The sequence below is a fragment of the Salmo salar genome, chromosome 10, assembly GCF_965601325.2.
Source record: "Salmo salar chromosome 10, fSalSal1, whole genome shotgun sequence".
Lineage (NCBI taxonomy): Eukaryota > Metazoa > Chordata > Actinopteri > Salmoniformes > Salmonidae > Salmo > Salmo salar.
In genome coordinates, this window is record NC_138300.1 from 77,574,955 (window position 1) to 77,585,530 (window position 10,576).

The window sequence follows — 10,576 nt, forward strand, 5'->3', positions numbered from 1 at the left end:
CCTGGGTCCACCCACAGTGTACATGTCCTGTGTAACGATATCCAAAAAGTCAACTGCTGCAATAACTTCACAACAAGTAAGTATCTCACTCTAAGGGCTGGTTTTGACCCAGATTAAGCCTGGTCCTGGACTGAAAATAACTTTGTGTTGATCCTGACAAGCTCTCCTTAAACGACTATCTTAATTACTGTGAGAACATTAATGTTTTCTCTCGACTCTGTAAATGTTCTTCGGCTGTATATCTGCGGCTCACAACATCTACTTCTGTAGTAATTCCAGACATACTTGTTCTCTCTCCCCCACCCACCTTTCTTGCACGCACAGAGCCTGAAACCATCACAATCCTCACTGTCACCAAAATCACAACATCGTCAGTGTCTTTGAGCTGGACTAAACCAGAGGGTAGCTCCTTCTATAAAGTAGAGTGGACTGATGGCAGTATCAATGACAGTCAGAATACCACAGGAACTTCTGTAAATGTTACTGGTCTCACTGCTGGAGTGCAGTACAACTTCACAGTCACTGCAGTGGCTGGAGATAACAAAAGTGAAGGACAAAACAAAACCGTTTTGAAATATACAAGTGAGTAACTCAGATACTTTAATGTCGGATTGTGTCAATGCCACAGGCACTATTTATATTCGTTTATATATTACTTGTTCACATCTAAGAACATGTGATAAGTTGCCATGTCTGTTGCAATAAGAAACACAATGCTTTCATGCATTTCACATTAAATGGCTCTCATTTAGGCTCACTTGATAATATTGGACTTGATTCAGTTGAAATTCTGTATCTTTTCCCAAATGTCCCTCTCTCTTGCACGCACAGAGCCTGCAATCATCAGGAAACTTACTGTGTCTGAAATCAGAACATCCTCAGTGTCTCTGAGCTGGACTGAACCAGAGGGAAACAGCTCCTTCTATATAGTAGAGTGGACTGATGGCAGTGACATTGGCAGTAAGAATACCACAAGAACCTCCACTACCATCACTGGGCTCCCTGCTGGAGTGGGGTACACATTCAGAGTCACTGCAGTGGCTGGAGATAATACAACTGTAGGAGAAGGCACTGAAGCAACCACTTTTACAAGTAAGCATCTTGGTTAAGTGCTTTTTGATATTTTTCTTAGATATACAATTCTTTCAGAAAGTTTTCATACCCATTGAGTTATTGCAAGTCTTGTGGTGTTACAGCCTGAATTCAAAATGGATTCAATATTTTTTTCTTCACCCATCTAGGCGCAATACCCCTTAATGACAAAGTTAAAACATGTTTTTATGAATATTTGCACATTTATTGAAAATGAAATATCTCATTTACATAAGTATTCAACCCCCTGATTCAATACATGCTAGAATCACATTTGGCAGCGATTACAGCTGTGAATCTGTCTGGATATGTCTAAGAGCTTTGCACACCTGGATTGTACAATATTTGCACATTACATTTTTACAAATGAATTACAAATGTGAAATGTCTCTCATTAAGTATTAAATTATTTTGTTATAACAAGCTTAAATAAGTTCAGGAGTAAAAATGTGGTTAACAAGTCCCATAATAAGTCGCATGGACTCACTCTGTGTGCAATAAGTATTTAACATGATTTTTGAATGACTACCTCATATCTGTACCCACCCACATGCAATTATCTGTAAGTTCCCTCAGTCGAGCAGTGAATTTCAAACACAGATTCAACCACAAAGACTAGGGAGGTTTTCCAATGCCTTGCAAAGAAGGGCACGTATTGGTAGATGGGTCAAAAATAAAAAAGCAGACATTGAATATCCCTTTGTGCATGGTGAAGTTATTAATTATACATTGGATGGTGTATCAATACACCCACTCACTACAAAGATACAGGCGTCCATCCAAACTCAGTTGCCGGAGAGGAAGGAAACCGCTCATGGATTTCACCATGAGGCCAATGGTGACTTTAAAACAGTTATAACTTTTAATGGCTGTGATAGGAGAAAACAGAGGACGGCTCAACAACATTGTAGTTACTCCACAATACTAACAATGACAGTGAAAAGAAGGAAGCTTGTACAGAATAAAAATATTCAAAAACCTGCTTCCTGTTTGTAATAAGGCACAAAAGTAAACCTGCAAAAAAAAACGTTATGTCCTGAATATAATTGTTTTTACCTTTATTTAACTAGGCAAGTCAGTTAAGATTTGCCGATCGAATCCCCAAGCTGACAAGGTAAAAATCTGTCGTTCTGCCCCTGAACAAGGCAGTTAACCCAATGTTCCTAGGCCATTATTGTAAATAACAATTTGTTCTTAACTGACTTGCCAAGTTCAATTTCTTATTTTTTTATTTTTACAATGACGGCCCACACCGGCCAAACCCGGACGACGCTGGGCCAATTGGGAGTCCCATAGGGTGGCACACAATCACGGCCGGTTGTGAGACAGCCTGGAATCAAACCAGGGTGTCTGTAGTGACGATACTCTAGCACTGAGCTTGGTTTGGTTTTTAGGATAAAATTAACAGAATAGAGCGAAGAACAGGCAAAATCCTAGAGGAAAACCTGGTTCAGTCTAATTTCCAACAGACAATGGGGACAAATTCAGCAGGAAAACCTTTCAGCAGGACAATAACCTAAAAAAAAGGCAAAATATACACTGGAGTTGCTTACCAAGACGTCATTGAATGTTCCTTATTGGCCTAGTTATAGTTTTTACTTAAATTGGCTTGGAAATCTATGGCAAGACTTGAAAATGGCTATCTAGCAATGATCAACAACCAACTTGACAGAGCTTGAAGAATTAAAAAAGAATAATGTGCAAATATTGTAAAATCCAGGTGTGTAAAGCTTATAGAGACATACACAGAAAGACTCACAGATATGTCTATTTCTTTGTCAATAAATATGCAAACATTTCCAAAAATAGATTTTCACTTTGTCATTATGTTGTGCTGTGTGTAGATGGGTGAGCAATTTTTTAAATATAATTTTTATTAAATAATTGTTTTAATTTAATTCAGGCTGTAACACAACCAAATGTGGAATAAGCCAAGGGGTATGAATACTTTCTGATGGCACTGTACATCTCGTTGGCTTTTCTATGCATTGTCCAGACTCTGTCCAGACTTTGTTAACAGCAGCTGGTGCGCGATCTGTAATGTTAAGCAATACAGAGTTTTCATCTATATTTTTCGTAGCTGTCTACTGACCACCACAAACCGATGCTGGCAGTAAGACCACACTCAACGAGCTGTTTAGTGCCATAAGCAAATGTAACCGATGTGAAATGGCTAGCTAGTTAGCGGGGTGCGCGCTAATAGCGTTTCAATCGGTGACGTCACTCGCTCTGAGACCTTGAAGTAGTTGTTCCCCTTGCTCTGCAAGGGTCGCGACTTTTGTGGAGTGATGGGTAACGATGCTTCGAGGGTGGCTGTTGTCGATGTGTGTAGAGGGTCCCTGGTTCGAGCCCAGGTAGGGGCGAGGAGAGGGACGGAAGCTATACTGTTACATTGATGCTGTTGACCCGGATCACTGGTTGCTGCGGAAAAGGAGGAGGTCAAAAGGGGGGTGAGTGTAACCGATGTGAAATGGCTAGCTAGTTAGCGGGGTGCGCGCTAATAGCGTTTCAATCGGTGACGTCACTCGCTCTGAGACCTTGAAGTAGTTGTTCCCCTTGCTCTGCAAGGGCTGCGGCTTTTGTGGAGCGATGGGTAACGATGCTTCGTGGGTGTCAGTTGTTGATGTGTGTTGTTCGAGCCCCGGTAGGGACGAGGAGACGGACGGAAGCTATACTGTTACACAAACAAGAAAATGCACATTCAGAGGCGACGTTTCTAGTGGCCAGTGATTGAGGACAGACGTTCCGCTAGCGGAACGCCTCACCAATGTCCAATGGTAGAGCGTGGCACGAAATACAAATACCTCAAAAATGCTATAACTTCAATTTCTCAAACATATGACTATTTTACACCATTTTAAAGACAAGACTCTCATTAATCTAACCACATTGTCCGATTTAATAAAGGCTTTACAGTGAAAGCAAAACATTAGATTATGTCAGGAGAGTACCCTGCCAAAAATAATCACACAGCCATTTTCAAAGCAAGCATATATGTCACAAAAACCAACACCACAGCTAAATGCAGCACTAACCTTTGATGATCTTCATCAGATGACACTCCTAGGACATTATGTTATACAATACATGCATGTTTTGTTCAATCAAGTTCATATTTATATCAAAAAACAGCTTTTTACATTAGCATGTGATGTTCAGAACTAACATACCCAGCGAAAACTTCCGGTGAATTTACTAAATTACTCATGATAAACGTTCACAAAATACATAACAATTATTTTAAGAATTATAGATACAGAACTCCTTTATGCAATCGCGGTCTCAGATTTTAAAATAGCTTTTAGGCGAAAGCACATTTTGCAATATTCTGAGTACGTAACTCGGCCATCACGGCTAGCTATTTTGACACCCACCAAGTTTGGGACTCACTAAACTCAGAATTACTATTAGAAAAATTGGATTACCTTTGCTGTTCTTCGTCAGAATGCACTCCCAGGACTTCTACTTCAACAACAAATGTTGTTTTGGTTCCAAATAATCCATAGTTATATTCAAATAGCTCCGTTTTGTTCGCGCGTTCAGGTCACTATCCGAAGGGTGACGTGCGAGCGCATTTCGTGACAAAAAAAAATCTAAATATTCCATTACCGTACTTCGAAGCATGTCAAATGCTGTTTAAAATCAATTTTTATGCTATTTTTCTCGTAAAATAGCGCTAATATTCCAACCGGGCGACGTTGTATTCATTCAAAGGCTGAAAGAAAAAAATTGAGAATTCTCATGCAAGCGCATCTCCAGTGTCACTGTCCCCAGGCTGACCACTCACAAATCCTCCTGCTGTTCTTCGCCCAGAGACAGTAGACACCCCATTCCACTCTCTGGCGCCTTCTGAGAGCCAATGGAAGCCTTAGAAAATTTCACGTTACAGCACAGATGCTGTATTTTCGATAGAGGTGCAACAGAAGGACAACAAATTGTCAGACAGGGCACTTCCTGTATGGAATCTTCTCAGGTTTTGGCCTGCCGTATGAGTTCTGTTATACTCACAGACACCATTCAAACAGTTTTAGAAACTTTAGAGTGTTTTCTATCCAAATCTACTAATTATATGCATATTCTAGTTTCTGGGCAGGAGTAGTAACCAGATTAAATCGGGTACGTTTTTTATCTGGCCGTGAAAATACTGCCCCCTATCCCAAACAGGTTTTAAAGCAGGTAAACTGAAATCTGTTTTACATCATTTTCACCAACATGCCACCTATGTAACTACAGCCTACCAGATGAGGTAAATGCCTTCTATGCTCACTTTGAGGCAGCACTGAACCATGCATGAGAGCACCAGCTGTTCCATACAACTGTGTGATCTTGTTCTCCGTAGCTAACATGAGTAAGACCTTTGAACAGGTTAACATTCACAAGGCTGCGAGGCCAGACAGAATACCAGGACGCGTACACAGAGCATGCGCTGACCAGCAGGCAAGTGTCTTAACTGACATTTTCAATCTATCCCTGACCCAGTCTAACACCAACTTGTTTCAAGCAGAGCACCACAATCACCGTGCCCAAGAACGCCAAGGTAACCTGCCTAAATGAGCATCACCCGGTAGCGCTCACATCTATAGCCATGAAATGCTTTCAAAGGCAAGTCATGGCTCACATCAACACCATCATGTGAGACACCCTTGACCCACTCCAATTTGTATACCGCCCCAACAGATCCACAGATGACACAATCTCTATTGGACTCCACACTGCCCTCACCAACCTGGACAAAAGTAATACCTATGTAAGAATGATGTTCATTGACTACAGCTCAGCATTCAACACCATAGTCCCCACCAAGCTCATCACCAAGCTCAGGACCCTGGGACTGACCACCTCCCTCTGCAACTGGATCCTGGACTTCCTGACGGGCCGCCCCCAGGTGGTGAGGGTAGGCAACAACACATCCGCCACGCTGAACCTCAACACGGGGTGCCCCTTCAGGGGTAGGTGCTTAATCCCCTCCTGTACTCCCTGTTCACCCACGACTGCATGGCCGTGCACGACTCCAACACCATCATCAAGTTTGCTGACGACAAGGCGGTGGTAGGACAAATGATGAGTCCTCATATAGGGAGGAGGTTAGAGACCTGGCAATGTGGTGCCAGGACAACAACCTCTCCCTCATCGTCAGCAAGACAAAGGAGCTGATCGTGGAGTACAGAAAAGGAGGGGCGAACACGTCCCCATCCACATCGATGAGGCTGTAGTGTCGCGGGTCGAGAACTTCATGTTCCTTGGTGTCCACATCACTAAGGAATTAACATGGTCCACACACACACACACACACACACACACACACACACACACAGTTGTGAAGAGGGCACAACAGTACCTCTTCCCCCTCAAGAGGAGTGGCATGTTCTACAGTTACACCATTTAGAGCATCTTTACTGGCTGCATCACCGCTTGGTATGGAAACTGCAAGGCACCCGGCCGCAAGGTGCTTCAGAGGCTGGTGGGTACTGGGCCGAGCTCCCTGCCATCTAGGAGGTCCATACAGAAATGGTTTGTTGAGATCGGTGTGGAAGAACTTGACTGGCCTGCACAGAGCCCTGACCTCAACTCCATCAATCACCTTTGGGATGAATTGGAACGCCGACTGTGAGCCAGGCCTAATCGCCCAACATGAAATGGAAGCAAGTCCCCGCAGCAATTTTCCAACATCTATTGGGAAGCCTTCTCAGACAAATGGAGGATGTTATAGCAGCGAAGGGGGGAACCAACTCCATATTAATGCTCATGGGTTTGAAATGAGATATTCGACGAGCAGGTGTCCACATACTTTTGAGCTGAAAATGGCGCAGGAAGAAATGGCAGCAGTTTTACGGGCGCCCAACCAATTGTGCTATTGTGTTTTTGTTCGCTTTATTTGTAACTTATTTTGTACATAATGTTTCTGCAACCGTATCTTACGGCAAAAAAGAGCTTCTGGATATCAGGACAGCGATCACTCACCTCGGATTAGATGAAGATTTTTTCTACAACAAGCAGGACGCACAGGACATTCTCCAAACACCCGACAGGGCCGACATCCCCGTTATTTGCAAGAGGAAGTGATGCAGGTACAGAGAACAAAGAGCCGGATACCTCGTGAGGACCCGCAGAAGGCGAGTGGGAAAGTTGCCGTTACCGTCAATACTACTCGCCAACGTGCAATCATTGGACAATAAATTAGACGAGGTACGATCAGGGATATCCTACCAACGGGACATCAAAAACTGTAATATCCTATGTTTCACGGAATCGTGACTGAATGAAGACATGGATATTCAGCTAGCGGGATATACTGTACGCTGCACCAACAAGATAGAACAGCACACTCCTGAAAGACGAGGGGGGTGGGGGGGGGGGCGGGCTGTACATATTTGTAAACAACAGCTGGTGCACGAAATCTAAGGAAGTCTCTAGATTTTGCTCGCCTAAAGTAGAGAATATTGTGATAAATTACAGGCCACACTACTTGCCTAGAGAGTTTTCAGCTATACTTTTCGTGGCTGTTTATTTACCACCACAGACAGATGCTGGCACTAAGACCGCACTGAGTCAGTTGTATAAGGAAATAAGCAAACAGGAAACCACTCACCCAGAGGCGGCGCTCCTAGTGGCCGGAGACTTTAATGCAGGGAAACTTAAATCAGTTCTATCAAATTTCTATCAACATGTTAAATGTGCAACCAGAGGGGAAAGAATTTGAGATCACCTGTACTCCACACACAGAGACGCATACAAAGCTCTCCCTCGCCCTCCATTTGGTGAATCCGACCACGACTCTATTCTCCTGAATCCTGCTTACAAGCAAAAATTAAAGCAGGAAGCACCAGTGACTAGGTCTATAAAAAAGTGGTCAGATGGAGCAGATGCTAAACTACAGGACTGTTTTGCAATCACAGACTGGAACATGTTCCGGGATTCTTCTGATGGCATTGAGGATTACACCACATCAGTCACTGGCTTTATCAATAAATGCATCGAGGACGTCGTCCCCACAGTGACTGTCGTACATACCCTAACCAGAAGCCATGGATTACAGGCAACATTTGCACTGAGCTAAAGGGTAGAGCTGCCGCTTTCAAGGTGCAGGACTCTAACCCGGAAGCTTACAAGAAATCCTGCTATTCCCTGCGACGAACCATCAAACAGGCAAAGCGTCAATACAGGGCTAAGGTGGAATCATACTACACCGGCTCCGACGTTCGTCTTATGTGGCAGGGCTAACAAACTATTACAGGCAACAAAGGGAAGCAGCGCCGCGAGCTGCCCAGTGACACGAGCCTACCGGATGAGCTAAATCACTTCTATGCTCGCTTCGAGGCAAGCAACACTGAGGCATGCATGAGAGCATCAGCTGTCCCGGCCGACTGTGTGATCATGCTCTCCGTTTCCGACGTGAGTAAGACCTTTAAACAGGTCAACATACACAAGGCTGCGGGGCCAGACGGATTACCAGGACGTGTGCTCCGGGCATGTGCTGACCAACTGGCAGATGTCTTCACTGACATTTTCAACATGTCCCTGATTGAGTCTGTAATACCAACACGTTTCAAGTAGACCACCATAGTCCCTGTGCCCAAGAACACAAAGGCAACCTGCCTTACATGACTACAGACCTGTAGCACTCACGTCCGTAGCCATGAAGTGCTTTGAAAGGCTGGTAATGGCTCACATCAACACCATTATCCCAGAAACCCTAGACCCACTCCAATTTGCATGCTGCCCAAACAGATCCACAGATGATGCAATCTCTATTGCACTCCACACTGCCCTTTCCCACTTGGACAAAAGGAACACTTATGTGAGAATACTATTCATTGACTACAGCTCAGCGTTCAACACCATAGTTCTCTCAAAGCTCATCACTAAGCTAAGGATCCTGGGACTAAACACCTCCCTCTGCAACTGGATCCTGGACTTCCTGACAGGCCGCCCCCAGGTAATGAGGGTAGGTAGCAACACATCTGCAACACTGATCCTCAACACTGGAGCTCCCCAGTTGTGGGTGCTCAGTCTCCTCCTGTACTCCCTGTTCACCCATGACTGCATGGCCAGGCACGACTCCAACACCATCATTAAGTTTGCAGACGACACAACAGTGGTAGGCCTGATCACAGACAATGACGAGACAGCCTATAGGGAGGAGGTCAGAGACCTGGCCAGGTGGTGCCAGAATAACAACCTATCCCTCAATGTAACCAAGACTAAGGAGATGAGTGTGGACTACAGGAAAAGGAGGACCGAGCACGCCCCCATTCTCATTGACGGGCTGTAGTGGAGCAGGTTGAGAGCTTCAAGTTCCTTGGCGTCCACATCAACAACAAACTAGAATGATCCAAACACACCAAGACAGTCGTGAAGAGGGCACGACAAATCCTATTCCCCCTTAGGAAACTAAAAAGATTTGGCATGGGTCCTGAGATCCTCAAAAGGTTCTACAGCTGCAACATCGAGAGCATCCTGACTGGTTGCATCACTGCCTAGTACGGCAATTGCTCGGCCTCCGACCGCAAGGCACTACAGAGGGTAGTGCGTACGGCCCAGTACATCACTGGGGCTAAGCTGCCTGTCATCCAGGACCTCTACACCAGGCGGTGTCAGAGGAAGGCCCTAAAAATTGTCAAAGACCCCAGGCACCCCAGTCATAGACCGCATGGCAAGCGGTACCAGAGTGCCAAGTCTAGGACAAAAAGGCTTCTCAAAAGTTTTTACCCCCAAGCCATAACACTCCTGAACAGGTAATCAAATGGCTACCCAGACTATTTGCATCGTGTGCCCCCCCAAACCCTCTTTTACGCTGCTGCTACTCTCTGTTTATCATATATGCATAGTCACTTTAACTATACATTCATGTACATACTACCTCAATTGGCCCGACCAACCAGTGCTCCCGCACATTGGCTAACCGAGCTATCTGCATTGTGTCCCGCCACCAACCACCCAACAACCCCTCTTTTACGCTACTGCTACTCTCTGTTCATCATATATGCATAGTCACTTTAACCATATCTACATGTACATACTACCTCAATCAGCCTGACTAACCGGTGTCTGTATGTAGCCTCGCTACTTTTATAGCCTCGCTTCTGTATATAGCCTCGGTACTGTTATTTTTCACTGTTTTTTTTATTGTTGTTTTATTTCTTTACTTACCTATTGTTCACCTAATAACTTTTTGCACTATTGGTTAGAGCCTGTAAGTAAGCATTTCACTGTAAGGTCTACACCTGTTGTATTCGGCGCATGTGACAAATAAACTTTGATTTGATGTAGTGGATCTACCTCAATTACCTCAAACCCCTGCACATCGACTCGGTACTGGCACCCTGTGTATATTGCCAGGTTATCATTGCTCATTGTGTATTTATTCCTCGTGTAATTATCTTTATTACTTTTTCTATTTTTCTCTCTGCATTGTTGGGAAAGACCTGTAAATACGCATTTTACTGTTCATTTTCAGAATATGTGACAAATACAATTTTATTTG